The 15,601-nt window shown below is 32.4% G+C and overlaps 1 protein-coding gene across 15 annotated transcripts in view; it reads left to right on the top strand.

The window, feature by feature from the left end:
• The window catches only part of LOC116662781, a 551,908-nt gene that overhangs the window by 295,417 nt on the left and 240,890 nt on the right, over window positions 1-15,601 (top strand). The window contains exon 5 of one of the 15 annotated variants that reach the window (XM_032477151.1): window positions 9,834-10,286. The exons of the other annotated variants lie outside the window; for them this stretch is intronic. The gene's annotated coding sequence lies outside the window, so the exon portion shown is untranslated. Of the gene's footprint in view, window positions 1-9,833; window positions 10,287-15,601 lie in introns of those variants that run through there. 15 annotated transcript variants of the gene reach the window in all.

The following is a 15,601-nucleotide window of genomic DNA, read 5'->3' as shown; positions in this document are numbered from 1 at the left end:
CTGGCAAAAATTGGCTGCCTAAGAAAGATGTATAGTTAACTAAAAATTGAACAAAAATTGTCCTTGAAATTTAGACGAGATTTAAAGCAGCTGTATAAATCATCAACAATTCTGTGTAGCTAGTTGATGCTGGAAAGAAAAATAATAAAAGACTAGCTTGAAAAATGGATGTTAAGAAAGATCTTAAAGAATAAAGCATGTGGGTAAAATTTAGTTCTTCATATTACTGATGTAAAATACTGCTAAATAGTTTGCTAAATATATGGCACTGGGGACAATAACAAGGTAAATGAACATGTTCTTGCTCAATAGGTTTTTAAATAATATATTTGTTGTATGAATGGTAAATGTTTATTGTACAAAATGGAAAATGTAGATACATAAGAAATTATTCACAATCCCAGTTTTGAATACAAGCTATGCACATTCTGGTATATAACCTTTCATACATTTTTCTATTCATATATACATTTTATGTACATCCATTGGATTATTTTATAATTAACATTTTAAGCATATATTGTAGATAACTTTTCATTTCAATAGTTTTTGGTATTTGGGGGTACTGTTTTTTAATAAGCAATGTACTTAACATTTGAAAGTTTTAGCTCCTCATTTTGACTTTCTCAATCTGTTTGGAAATAATAGGAAATGGTATCCCAACTTGGTGTTTTCCTTGTAACTCCACACAAGCTCTTATTGTGCAGTCCAGGTGATGGTGGGTGCAACCTTTGAGCGTAGTATCTGCGTCCCAGCTGTGGGGCCTCGGGCACATTCTAGAACCAGTATGGACAGATGAGATTCAGTGTGCTGGGGAGCTGAGACCATGCTGAGTTATAGAATGTACAGGAAAAGGCCAGATTCAGAAGCAAGGGAATAGGCCTAGAAAATACTTTTGATGTATGGAGAATGAGCTCAGGCAAAGGTATCAAAAACTGGAGAAGCATTAATTGTCAGACTAAGCTGGTGTTCATAAACTGGAGGATAATTAAAGACTAGGATCTAAGAAACTGTGAAATGGATAAGGGTCATAATAATAAATTTTAAAATGACATACATTGACATATTTTAATTCTACTAATATTTATAAATCATGTGATACTTTTATACATTATCCTTAACTTTAAACAGTTTATAATCTACATGATGTAATAAAGCACATTGGTCAAGTGATATAGTACTAAGCAGTATATATGCCATGGGGTCCAAGAGTAGGTGCTCTAGGAAGTCATATAGTGCCAAAGGATATTTCTGACTTTAGTCTAGAAATCTATGCTGATGATAGCAGCTGATATTGACAAGTATTTCATAGACTTTATCTAATTTTATCCTCACAACAACACTGAGATAAGCTGTTATTATCAGGAAGACAGAGTGTACGGTGGTTACAGCTACGGAGCCAGAATGTCTAGTATTGAATCCCAGCCACTTACTATTGTGGCTTTTGGCAATTTATTTAACTCTCTGTGTTTCAGTTTTCTCATCTATAGAAAAGAAATAATAACAGCTATCTCATAGAATTGTTGTAAAGACTATATGTGTTAATAGGCATAAAGTACTTAGAATTAAACAGTAATAATGTTATTAGTTCCATTTTTGTGATTAAAAAATGAAAGTTTGGATAATTTATATAATATACTCAAGTTATGCAGATAGTAAATGGTGGAGCCAGTGGGTAAAGTCCATTTCTGCTCTCTTCTGAATCTGAGTTCTTAATTTAACCACTTTGAGGCTTCAAACTTTAAGCATGAAAAGAATGAGTCAAAGATAAGAATTTTGATCATGGCTGACTGGAATCATTAGTGAAATAGGGCAAGACTATGAAAGGTTTTTTTGTTGCTATTGTTGTTTTTGGAAGGAGGAAATGTTCAATTTGAAATGTCTTGAATTGGAACTAGTGCTAAGGCATTCAGGGTGAAATGTGTAACTGTTAGCTAGAAATCCTGGACTAGACTCTGGACTAAGTAGGAGTGGAGGCTGAGACTAGGGAGAAATATCTACGTGGAGTTAACAGTGAATGCTGTGAGAGTCGAAAAGATTGTCAGGGAGATAATATTTAAAAAGCAAAAAATAAAACGAGAAGGCCAACGTCAGAAGTCACTGACTTTTTAACCATGGAGAAGAGAAGCTACTCAAGGGTTCAGAGGTAAAGTTGACAGTGTCCAACTGGAAATGATGATAGTCTATTCTCATGGAAGAACAAATCCAAGAATTTCCATAAGGAAGAGTGGGACCTACCAGCTATGTGGGTGGAAAGGAAGGGCATTTCCAATGTGTTGATCGTGTTGATCCTGAAATTGCTCATGAATTAGAGGCCTCAGGGGTTTTGAAGAGTCTGACAATTTTTGGGAGGGTAGGGATGAGGTGGGGGATATGTGGGGCGAGTAGTAATTTTTAGAGCACCCAACATAACTGAGTTCTTCTCTATTTTGGCTCTTCCCAAGGCTGTGTGTAATGTATTTTTCTCTGGTCATCTTGAGCTATGTCAGGGCATCTGGAACTGTGGTGTCAGGGTTGGCAGATCTTTTAGATGTGCTGTCCTGGAGTTAACCACATTTCTTCCCTTCAGACCATACTTTCTTGGAAATACTAGAGATCTGGAGGCAAAGGAACATGCCCAGGGAAACTCACACTTTTACATTAGTGTGGCTATTCAAATTTAAGTAGATTAGAATTTTTTTAAATGTAAAATTTAGTACTCTAAAGATTTCAGATGAGGCTTTTGACTATCTTGTTGGGTCATGAAGAATCGTAGAATATTTCCATCATCCCAGGGAGTTCTGTTGGACAATGTTGCTTTAGAATGTGTATGTCTTAAGATTTCTGTGATTTTTTTAAACAATCTGACAGTCATAAGACTAGTTTTTACATTTTGAAGACTTTCAATCTAAACAAACAGCAATAATAAACAACAACAAAATTTTTCTCTACTTTTTTTTACTAATAGTTCTTATCATCTATGATCAGAATTTATCTTTAACTCACTCATTTCATACATAAAATTTTAATTTTCAAAAAATACCTTTCTATTTTATATCATGGTCACAAGATTATCACCTACTAATATCTTGAGCAGTCTGTCAGTGTGATGATATAGAAATCATATTTAAAAGCTAATTCACATCTCATAAATTAAATGACTAAAGAAATATAAGATTTTTCTTTATGAATTATTAACTGAAAAATTCCAAATTTGAATTATATAATTACTGTTTTTTTATTATGTTCAAAAATGAAGGAAAAATGTCTCATATAGACATCAATTAGAACTTCTATAAAATAAATACACTTTTTTCTGTTTAACAAATTTTGATGTACATTGAGGAGGAATAAATTCAGCTTGTCAACATGACATTTTAAAAAATGATTTTGATTAATACTGTGAGAGGTATATCACATAACTACTATGACCCTTGAGGTGGCATTGCGTTGAAGGCATGCCATCTGCAGATAACTGGTTCTTAGTTTTAAAACTATGAAAAATACTACCAAAACTTTATTCATTTTGCATGTTACTTGATGGCCTCCATAATTTTTGATAGTGTTTTTTCTGTTTAATGTGAAACAATGTTTGTACATGCATTTTTTTGAATCTGGAAAATACTTAGTAGTAAGGTGTTTTTACTTAAGACATGGATATAATTTTTAAATTGTGTTATTTCAGAGAAAAGTAAAGGACATCTATCTGTGTGTGCTATATGGTTTTGGCTTTTCTTAGTCAAGTATTTTCAAATATGGTCCACCATAATTTTTTTATGACTTCCTGTTCCTCTTTATCAAAGACACTAAGGCCATTTGTATTTCCCAGAAATTTTGACTTTTAGTCTCATGAAAGCACTGAAAAATTGAGTTTTTTTCTTACTCTTTATATTGACATTAAAATATGGCAGGTTCTGCTTGGGGAGCAATTTATAATAAATGGAACTAAATTTTACCTTGTTGAAATTAATAATGATGGCAAAATGATAATTTACTTGTTGGTCTTTCTTTAAAAAGTTTGTTATAGAACACTATAATGAATATTTCAATAAAATTAGACTTTCAACTACAGTGTAGAAATAAATGCAGTAAAGTTTATTTTGTAAGTCTTACCCAGGGAGTGGTAGAAAACCCAGTAGAACAGTTAAATAGTAGCAGCATGAATTTTCTGTAATAAAAGGAGAGTAAGCTACAGTTTTGGAGGGAAATATCTAGTTTTGGAGCACAAAAGGAAGCCAAGCCAGAAAGCTGTTGAAATTCTTTTTGTTGCAAGAAGCTATTAATTTTTATTCATTCTTAATTATGCTATTTTTCAGTTATTTATCTATAAATAATGCTTATAAAGATGCCTCATCACTGACACATTTCCTAAAAGCATCTTTGGGAGTCACTTCGTATATGTCCAATGGGATCAAGCTGGTGTCAGGAGCTTAAAGTTCAAGGCAGATTTTAGCTCTCCAAGATTAGAGGTGTATTATCTATTCAGGTTGTTTGGAATTTTATATTTTAAGTTGTATTTTAAATGAATTCCTGCACTATATTATCTTGGACTCTTTGATCATTCAAGCTCTGTCACCATTTTGGTGCTTTGAGTCCATCTGCTTAGTTAAACATTTTCAAAAGAACATGGAATGGTTATACTGCTCCATTGAAAATGTTTTCCTATTCTACTTCTTCCTTCAGCTATCACATGATTAGTTCAACAGTCTACCCTCACCTAGGCTCCTTACATGTATTTTATCTTCACTAGTGTTCTGTCACTCTGGCTTTATTATCGGCCAAATTCAATTTCAGGTGCTTAATGTTAAAAACTTACACTGGAATCATATGATGTATATTTAAAGAAACTATTAGATTTTTCCTTATAACAGAAGGTGCCTCTGGAATTTTAAACATTTTCCTGAATGTTGCTAGAATACTCTATTTTAGAATTTTACTATGGCTAATAATATCATGAAATATTGGATGGTTATGGTAGTAGTATTGTCATGACCTTTAGTTTTAGATCACTTCAGGTAAAAATATAATTTCCATGGTGCTAGGGAATTTTGGACTTTGGAGACAGCTTGGTTTGGTGAAAAGAGTATCAATTTTAGTGTCAGGCTGATTGTGGACAGATCAGCCTAGCCCTGCCACTTTACCAGCTATAGACACTCAGTTAATTCAGCTTCTCTGAGCCCTAGTTTCCTCAGGTAGAAAATAGAAATGCTACATTGTCAGACTGTGAAAAGTCTCAAATGAAGAGATGCTAAAAAGCTATCACCATGATAGTAGAATGTTAATATCAGCTGGCTTCTCTTCTCATCTCTGCCTTATCTTTGTAATAGTCCTCCAGCATCATGCTGATTTTTAATGCTAACAGATACAGAATTTTAGCTCTCACCTGACTCATTCATGATCATTCTATCAGTTCCTGTATAGTTTATAGAATCATAACAGGTTAGATTTAGAAGGGCCTTAAGTATCATCGAGTCTAATCTTTTACCTAAAGGCCTATAGTCTTTCAAATAATGTTTGAATATTTTTAATACTGAGAATTCTCTACTTCATAAAGCAAATCATTATAATTTTTAGAAACTTAACTTGTATGATGGCCCACACATTCTAAAGAAATATTTTAGACCTTCAGATTGAACACCAGGAAAAGTGACCTAGCCATTTCATCTTTAAAGGGATAGTCATTGACCACAAGAACCCAGAAAAGCATCTCATAATAAATGGCACAAGTTACAACTGTGCTGATTAAAAAACATCCTCTCTGCACCTTAAGTTCTCCACTTCTCCAATCTTGGGCAGCATAGTGAGTGGGGAACTCATGGTGTGAATTGTGAAAAGAAGTAATTATATATACCCTTCCCTCTTTCTCTAACACTACAATTTCTGAGCCTGACTCAGTCCCAGCTAGAAGGGATGAAAGTATTTTTAGACCAGATCATAACTTTTAATGCAGGAAGTTGTCTACAATAGCTGAGGCTCTTCCTAAGAATTTTTCAGGAGAAAAGCGTGTATATTCAGAGTAGCGTGAATGAAAGACGTTGGTTAAAAAAAATAAAATTGGTTTATTTTGGACTTCCTACAAAGTCCAGCTTTTTCAGTAAACCTGTTCACAAAATTTCACGTTAAACCTTGTGCATTTTTTCTTTGCGATTATACTTAATGCAACATTGACAATCTTAAAAGAAATGGATACTGGTTTTGAAATATTCATGTGTATACAGACATTTTGATTGAAGCAAAAAATGTTTAATGAAATCAAACCTTCCAGACTTTAAATTGCAATCCCAGTCACATGAATACAAATGAGCTTAAAAATAATATTACATATGTATAAAAAGTCAAATAAGGGAAATATAAATCAGCAGCTCTACTTGTATCTGTTTAATTTTAAGCCATGATAAAAGAATTGCTCTTTTGTGGCTCATTAACACACTACTAAATACCAAATCGTAACTTTTTTCCCATTTTATGTAACATTTTATTTTGCCTGATTATGTCTTCTCATAAATACACCTCTGTGACTATATGTGAAAATAACTTATTTCTGAGAAATATTATTGGCAATAAGAAATTGGCATAGGCTAACTGTTTTAGAATTGCTTATAGGCTTGTATGGAGGTCAGATTTATCACCATATAAATTGATAACATATATATTTAATTTTATAGCTCTGTAATTGTTCTATTTCTTGTATACATATCCTAAAATATTTTTTGCTCACCTTCTCCAGTTTTCAGGTTCCCTTCTCTAGATTTTCTCTAAGATTTAGATAAATTGGTTATTATTAGTGGTAGTGACGTAATTAGAATATTTTTATGAACTCCATAAAACATTACATTGCTAGAGTAAATTATGCAGGCCAAAACAACTTCCTTCCACTCTAAATTTTCTCTCAATGGTATTGGGCTATTCAGAATTAGGTGATTTTTTTTTGTATTTAGAAATATTAGTTAAGAATATAAGATTTAGAGTTGATAACTAAATCATAATATTTAATAATATTAAAGATTTCCTAGCTTATTGTAAGATTAATCAGCATAGTTCTGTTGTCAAGTATATGTCAAAATAAACATGAAATTGAACACATAGTGCACAAAAATTGGTTAAACGTGCCAGACTTAGGAAGAAATGACTAAATACATGCATGAATATTTATACTGTATAGAATTTTTATTTTATATTAACAAGGACTGGTTACAAATGGGTAATTTGGTCTTTGTAGTGAATATTGTCTTTTAATTTTATTTACACATAATATTATGGGGAAATTCTGAAATCTTAGTCTTCAAGAGATGCAAAAGAAAGGTATTCAAAAGCTGATTTGAATAAATATTCCATATTTACCATTTTGAGGGCTTCACAGTGAGCTACATAAAGCTTTGTTGTCCAGAATACTTACTACTCGAACTTGCCCAGTAGCAGTAGATTGACATTAACGAAAAAAGTAAATATAATCCATTTTCCAAGACACTAAAATAGGCTGAATGAGGTAAAAAAAGAAGTAAAATAATTTTGAAAATGTAAAATATTGAAATGTAAGTTAATTTTATCATAGTCATCATCATTATCATTGTTATTTGAAGAAAGGCAGATTTTATATACCAGAATTATTTATTTTAGTTTAAATTAAAAGCTGCTTCCTGATATCTGAATTGACTCTTGTATCTACTTTTCTAAGATCTTACTGAATGAAACATGTTGGTTAAGTTTTATAGTAACTCAGTTACAGGATTCATAGCTGATAAAGCCTTAATGTAGTTTATCATTTTATAATATGAACTGACAGTTCTCTAGAGCTAGACAGTTTCCAAAATGCTTTCTTAAGCATGACCTCTTTCGATTTATGCAACAGTCTGCAGTAGTAAGGAGTATCCCTCCTTTCAAGATGAAAAAATTAAGTTTCAGAGAGATTAAAGCACTTAGCTATTGGATGGCTGAATCAGAACTCAGTTCATGTCAAGAGAGGGAGTCAATCAAGGTTAAGAGTCTAGACACTGGAGTCAAAGGGTCTGAGTCCAGATTAAAAATTTCCCTTTTATTAGTTGTGTGCTGTTGAGGAATTACAAAATCTCTTTGTGTCTCAGTTTCCTTAATTATTTAAATGGGAGTAATGTAAGTATTTTCCTTGTAAAATTGTGAGGATTAAATGAGTTGGCACCTGAAAAGTGTTTTGAAGTTTTGTGTATTTTTATTGGGCACCAATAAATATCTGTTGATTATTGCTGGTTAATAACAATTCAACTTTGAGATTCTAAATTTTAGTTATTTGATGTACTGGTCAGAACTCTTTTCACCTTTAGTGAGAGACGTCTCATTTAAAGTAGCTTAAGCAAAAGAGGTGAATTGAGGGACCCCTGAGTTGGGAAATTTGCTGTAATAAGTCACACATTTAGAGGAAGACCTGACTCTCAGATGAGATGGCACTGGAGACTCAGTTCTTTCCCAGTCTATGTCTCCATTATTCATTTCTGCTGTCTCTGCTTCACTTCGTAAGTTCTCATTCTCTTCTACAGTAGGTAGGCTTTATCCCTGTCAGTCACAGGGAAAGACCCTGATGGCTCTGCTTACCTTTTTGGCCCACCCTTTTTTCTTTCTGCCAGTTATTGTCAGGAGAAATAGGAGGTCTGAGACATATGCTCTTCTCTCTGTCTAGAGGATTGGTTTGTTGTTCAGAGCAATTGGATGGAAAAAATACGCTGGTCAGAAAAAAAAAAAAAGAGAAACAAGAAGATATGAAATAATGCACTATATTTGACTTCTTAAAAATCAAGGAAAAAAACCTTTTAAATCTTACATTAAACACTAAATCTGCTCAATAAGGTTTTCATAAGGTCCCTTGTTCACTTCAGATGATTATTATGCCATGATACCATCATGCTTGCTAGCACCAGGCAGAGGCCTCTGAGCCTTGCCTGGCATCCAGGTGAAAGGGAGAATATTTGCTTGTACAGTTCCATATCAGCAGACAAACAGGCTAATGGTGGTCTGATATCAAAAAACAGATCATTGTGGATATGCAGCCATCTAATTAATGAGACATTTACCAAACATTCACATGTTGTATTAAGATGACAGCAGAGGTTTTACTCTGATAGTTGCATAAAGTGAGTTTACAAACATAACTGCACTTCTCACTTTGTTAGTTTGTCATCAAGGTAGCACCCCAATATCACCTTTGAGCAAACATTCATATTGTTAGAATATTTAAAAATCATTCCAAGGTTTATTTTTCAAAGTGTAAAATTTAAATAAAATATTTGCCAAGCCCCTCTAGGACCTCTGTGGTTTCTGGATGATACCTTGCAAGCCACTAAGTCTGCAAATTTCAGGAGACGTTGAATTACAGAACTGTTGAATTAAAGAGTTGATTTGGAATAGTTAAAACTTCTCTTCAAAGAAAGTGAAAAAACAAAGAAAAAGAACTATATATTTAACAATACAATTATCCTAAGTGGACACATACTTCAAGTTCTTCCTCACTATGCAGCTGGTTTAATGCTTATACACAATTTCTGCTCTGTACTTGGTATGAATTCCTCCTTTTCTTGCATTACATAAGTTCTGAAGTTTTGAACTCATCACCCTTCCCCCAAATCTGCTCTTTCTCCTATTATTTATAACTCAGTAGTTGCCCAAGTTTGAATCCTAGATAACATCCTTGACCTCTTTCTCAAGTCCCTAGTTTATATTTAATGTCAATTGAATCTGACTCCTAATAGCTCTTAATTTTTTCTATTTTTTTTTATTATTACTTTGACTCCTTTCCATTAGGCCATTATCTTTCTACTGAATTACCTAAACAGTTGGGGGTTTTGTTGTTGTTGTTGTTTTTTATTTGTTTGTTTCCTTGTTTTCAGCCTTGCCTTCTCTGATGTACTCTCCATACTTCAACACAGTGGTCTTTCTCAAATGACATTCTCATCAAGCTTGTGACTGTCATGATGCCATCACCCTTAGAATGAAGCTTTGTTTTTTGACTTGAGGTGTAAAGAGATCCTAGAGTCAATGTGATAATTGACTCTAGGTACTGTCTTTTTAATTGTAGCTTGTATGATTCATATCCAGTTGATGGGTTAGATTGTTTAGAACTGCTCCCAAATTTTACATAAGAGATTGCCTTCATTTCATTTGTTCCAGAATTTCTCAGAATATCTCTATTACTTTTTTCTTACAAGATTCTGTTGCATCTCTTCTAAATAGAATGACTATGTAAATAAGTTCAATTGGAAATATCTTAACAACATGGCTGATAACACTTTATTGTTTAAAGAATCAGAAGAATTTTGATGACATCACTTAATAATAACAGGACAGAATCTATCAATCTAGTAATTAAAAAGTTCTATTATTGGATAGTTACATTTAGAAACAATTGCAGGATCCAGAAATTCAGCTTCTGAAATTGATACTATTAGCATTTCCTTTTAAGAGTTGATTTGACTTACACAACATTATAAGCTGACTATACTGCAATTAAAAAAAAAAAAAAGGAGTTGATTTGACTACAGAGCAGGCATTCCTAACTGTTGATTAAGCATGCTAGAATGAATTTGTTTTTTAGAGGAGAATGATTTTTTTTAAAGAAGAAATTATTTGACAATGATGTGTATTTTAGAAAAATACTTGTGCACTGTGGTTGGAATACTGATACTAGTGCCTTAACAAGTATACAAGAAAGTAGTTAAGGTTGAAGCAAAGAAAGCAAAAGGAAGACTAATAGAACAGAAGGTCAGAGGTAGCAGGTGATGTAAGGTTTCACCCATTTTATGGATGTGGGTTTTATTCTGAATGAGTTGGTACACCATTAGAAGTTTTGAGCAGAGAACTGACATGATATGATTTACATTTTAACAGCTTTTCTGTAGCTTCTGAGTTAAGAGTAAGAAGCAGGGAAAGAAGCAAGGGTGGAACTTGTATGACCTGTTTTAATGCCAGTTCAACAAACAACATGTAAGATGGTGGCACATTGGCCCAGGTTGTTAGTAGTGGAGTTGTTGAGGAGTGAGAAATAAATTTTGGAGATAAAGCCCAAGGTTTTGTTGATGCATTGGGTAGCGTTAGGGTTGACTCCAAATCTAGCCTGAGCAACTGACTGAACATTTTATCATGTCAAATGTAGTTACAGTCGTGTAAGTTGAGAGTGGACATCTTGGACCAGGTTTTGGGGAGATTGTGATTCAAATTTGAACTGTTCAAATATATGGCAATGTTTAGTTGACATTGTATTTGAGGTTTGGAATTTAGGAGAGAGGGATATGTATTTGGATTTTGTCAGCATGTAGGGAGTATTGAAAGCCTTAAATTGAACTTGATTATCATCATTAGGCTTAGGAAATAGTAAATAAATAAAGGAAAAAACCATTTGTCATTTGTAGTCATACTGTTTTATTAAATAGACAATTGGGGAAAATAGGTTTTGAAAAAGTATTTATACTATTCTAGATTCTGTGCATTATTATATAGTCCTATAATCTGACATGGATTATAATAAATATTAACGTGAAGGAGCTATCAAAAACAACAATAAGATTTAGAACAATATTTAAGTTAATTTTCTATATTCATTTTGAGTTAGATATGCAGTCTGATATAATTTTCAAACTTTACTTTTTTTAGTCTTGCTTTCTTATCTTTCCTATGTGCAACACAATCCTATCTGTAATATCCCTGAGCCAATGCAGTCTTGCCCAAGTAGGCTGGAAATGTATATATGAAGAACCTCTCAACCCACATGCTTAACCTCTTTCCTTGCCCCATCTTAACCCTCACCTCTGTAACAGCTCTCTGTAACTGAAAATATAGCTAGTGCAAAGGCTATCTACTTCACTCCTGCAATTATCATGTTAGAGAGAACCGTAAATTTAAACCATATTTTTTGTATATGGCTGAGAGTACTACAAGAAATTTTCCTTCTTTTTCCTCCTGTTAGCACAGGGCTAACAGATATGCTCAGTATTATTTAGTTGAATTTACATATAACCTTATTTCTAAACCTTATTGAATGTTCATAAAATCTACGTGAGGGAGGCAGGGTATATGCAGCCTTCATTTATGCACTTTGCAAAACTGAGGTTGTAGGTGTTTTGGTCCTATTTGAGGTATTAGAGCTACATAATGAAATGAGAACCCAGATCTTCTGTTTCTATTAAATATATCTTTGGGTGTATGTGTGGTACAGTTTTGAATGTGTATATATTTCAATATATATCCACGTGAATGTACTTCCTCATAAGAAGACAGGTGATAACATACATAGTGAAATGTGTCAAAAGAAAAAACAAACTATAGATGATATTTGTTTATATAAGAAGAAATAAAAATGTGTACAGTTATCTATAAAGAAAGAAACTGTTGATGACTTAATTAGCATTCAAGTGAATTGAGATTTTGTGAATGATAAATTTTGTTCCTTTAAGTTTTAATCGCTCAACTATTAGTATTTTATGTTACTCTGGAACTTTATATTAGTAAGTCTACCAATTAAGTCATTAAATTCAAAATATTGATTAAAAAGATGCAGAAATAATAAAATAACCAATTATGGCAAGTTATATTAAAGTATTTACTTAAAAACCAAGATTTACAGATGTGTGTTTTAAAAAAGCAATAGATGACATCAGCTGTAACTAAGCAAACTCAGTCTTTACAGTTACCTAGGAAATGCAGCCTTTCACTTGAAAGTCCTATTTGATAGAATCAAGAGTAATATTCAACCTAAATTTAAATTTTATTTACATTAACAGTAAAAGCCCAAACTGTGCATTTTATTTAACTCTGTGTGTACCTTTTTTTTTCAAAAATTATCCCTTGCTTTGGTCGTTAATCATGTGCATTGCACAGTTTACTGACTTTTGATACCACTTTGCATTTTTGAGATAGGAAATAAAGACATTTTCTTTTAAGGGTCCTTTTGTGTTACGAATGAATCTGTCTTTGAAGAATGGTGGTGTCTTACATAGTGGATAAAAGGAAAGAAGATGAACATTGGCTTCTCGAATGTAATCTAATGCAAATGAAATTTCTTATTTAAATAGTTTTGTGTAAATAGAACTACGTATGTAATTAGTGTTGAGCAGCATATGGAATCCATCAGGAATGTGTTTTATATGTGCATCTCAAGGACATCAGAGGAATTTTGCTTACAAATATGTATTTTAATATAACTTGCTGCTACTGACTGCAATGTTTAAAATATTTCACAGATGTCTATTTCTTGATGTTTTGAACTGTACTTGGCTGTCACTTGGACTGTATCACTATTAAGCAATTTAAAAATATTTAGTACTATTTTATTTATTGTGTCTGTAAGTGAACTTATGCTAGCTCCATGCCTGACACCATATGCATTCAGTAGATGGTTGCGCATAGGAGGAAGGAATGAACTCTCATAAAGCTTGAAAATTCTGTAAAAACATCTTCCTCTTGTAGATTCTTATAGTTCTAAAATTTTTAAAACATTTTGACCCTAATCAATTTTCGGGCATTAGGTTTTTAGTTTGGGCACCCGATCCCTCCCATTCCCTACTATTCCATTTTATTGGAATTTTACTGTGCTGTGTTTACCCATTTGAGAAATATGAATAAAACATTGTCTTGAGATCATGTGATTAATATACAAATACATGTCAACTGGAGGTGAAGAAGATACCCTTTCGATTGTGGAGGAATGTGATAACCATTGGCTGACTTGGTAGAGGATTTGAGTTGTAATAAAATAAATAAAAGATTACTATGTGAATAGTCATTTATAAATACATTTTATATATGAATAAATGAAAGATTATCTAGATTCAGATAATAGATAGATTCCAGGTAAATTATATACAGATAACACCCTGATAATTTTGTGAAACAGATTCATTGTTTAAAACTAATCAATGCTCCCTCACTTGTCACTTTGTCATGTAAAGATCGCCCTTAGCAATGGAGTCATCTCCCTCGTATCCAAATGGCTAACTCACTAGAGTGCACACAATATTTTGTAGGACCTAGATTTTAAGGAAGCAAGAGCCTCTCCCTTGAGTCTCAGCCTTGAATATGTTCCTAAGAGTATGCACCTGTATGTGATGAGTGTTAGAAAGGAGAAAGGTTGTAAAGAGTCATTACAATTAAGAGTGTGTTATTTTTCCATCCAGTTGACACTAACCAGTATTAGAGTGTGTATTCTAAGGAGTCTTGGAAGAACGTCTTGATAATTTAAAGATGTCAGAGGTTTCCTTGAGTAAAGGAAAGGTTCTGGATCACCATTCTCTCCTTTTTGGTTTTGAGCTTGTTGAGTTAATAGTTCTCTGTCTTCCTATAACTTCATGTAATGTAAGCAGAAACTCAAATTCTGACAGAGAGGTTGGAATTTATGATACCTTTATTTGTTTAATGCTGTATTCATAATGTTTGCATAAATGAGTAACCTTGAGGAAAATAGTGTTTCCATCATTGTGTGAGGAAGGGGAGGAAGCTGGAAATAAGCCTAAGATGAGGTCTTTTCCCCTAGGTTTTCTTAAACCACTGTATGTTAGCACATCTTTATGTAAAAAAGTAAATTTAGGAAATTAATACCACAATTAACACTATAAACTAAAGGTGATAATAAGAATGTTCAAATCTAGATTGAGTCTAATCTCAGATGCTTAGACACAGGGATTTGGGTGAGAACTCTCAGGTGGCTGAAATAAATGAAGAAAATAGGAACAGTGCCAGTTAGACCGTTGGAAGGATCCCAGAATTCAGTCCTTTAATGATGTGTTTAATGTTGCAGGGCATGTTATTGTGATATATTTTACATCAAAGTGCTAAATATTTTTGATCATTTCCAGTGATCTTCTCTGCCATCAACTTATAAAATATTCATGTTTGAAATACTCATTTATCATATGTATTTGTACATTGTATAAAATTTGAACTCAGTAATTAGAATGTCTAGTTTTGAATAACCTTTTTTTTAGTTAACAATATTTCTAGTCTAAACCTAGTCTAAACTAAGAAATAGATCCAAACTTCAAAATAATATATTAAGAAAGACTATGTTTTTAGAATCCAAATGTATGTTTTTGGAATCAAATTTGATATTAATTTACAAGTGGAATTTTGAATATGGGAACTATTTTAGTTTCAAAGGTAATCAAATATTTACTAGGTATCATAATTTTTGTCAGTATTCAATTTCAAAGAAAACTAAACATTTTTAAGACAATTTGAAATGACTGTTTAATATATAAATTCAAAATCTTATAAGTAAGATATATAAGTAATTAGCACACCAGTTTAAAATTATTTTAAAACTTACATTTTATATTCTTAAGTCTAAAATTATAAAGAATTCATGATGTATCATTTTCATCGTGAGTTATACAGAAGGCAGTTATAGTAGAAAACTGTCTTTTAATTCATTCATTATAATGTATAAAGCTATCATTGTAATGAAGGTTAAAATAAGAAAGTTTAGCTACTTAGTGAAGGATGTCCAAAAAAAAAAAATGTTTAACTGCTTCTTCTTAAATGAGAACTTCACATTTTCAAAACAACAAGTTTTGTTGTGTATAAGAGTTTTGTTTCTCCTCTATTATAAAAGAAATTAAATGACCATCATTTGGAAAATAAGGTAAAAAGGGGGAGTGGCTATGCCAAT

Source organism: Camelus ferus, chromosome 1 (assembly GCF_009834535.1).
Source record: "Camelus ferus isolate YT-003-E chromosome 1, BCGSAC_Cfer_1.0, whole genome shotgun sequence".
Lineage (NCBI taxonomy): Eukaryota > Metazoa > Chordata > Mammalia > Artiodactyla > Camelidae > Camelus > Camelus ferus.
Note: the sequence above shows the minus strand (reverse complement) of the source record. Positions and strands in the feature narration are given on the sequence as shown.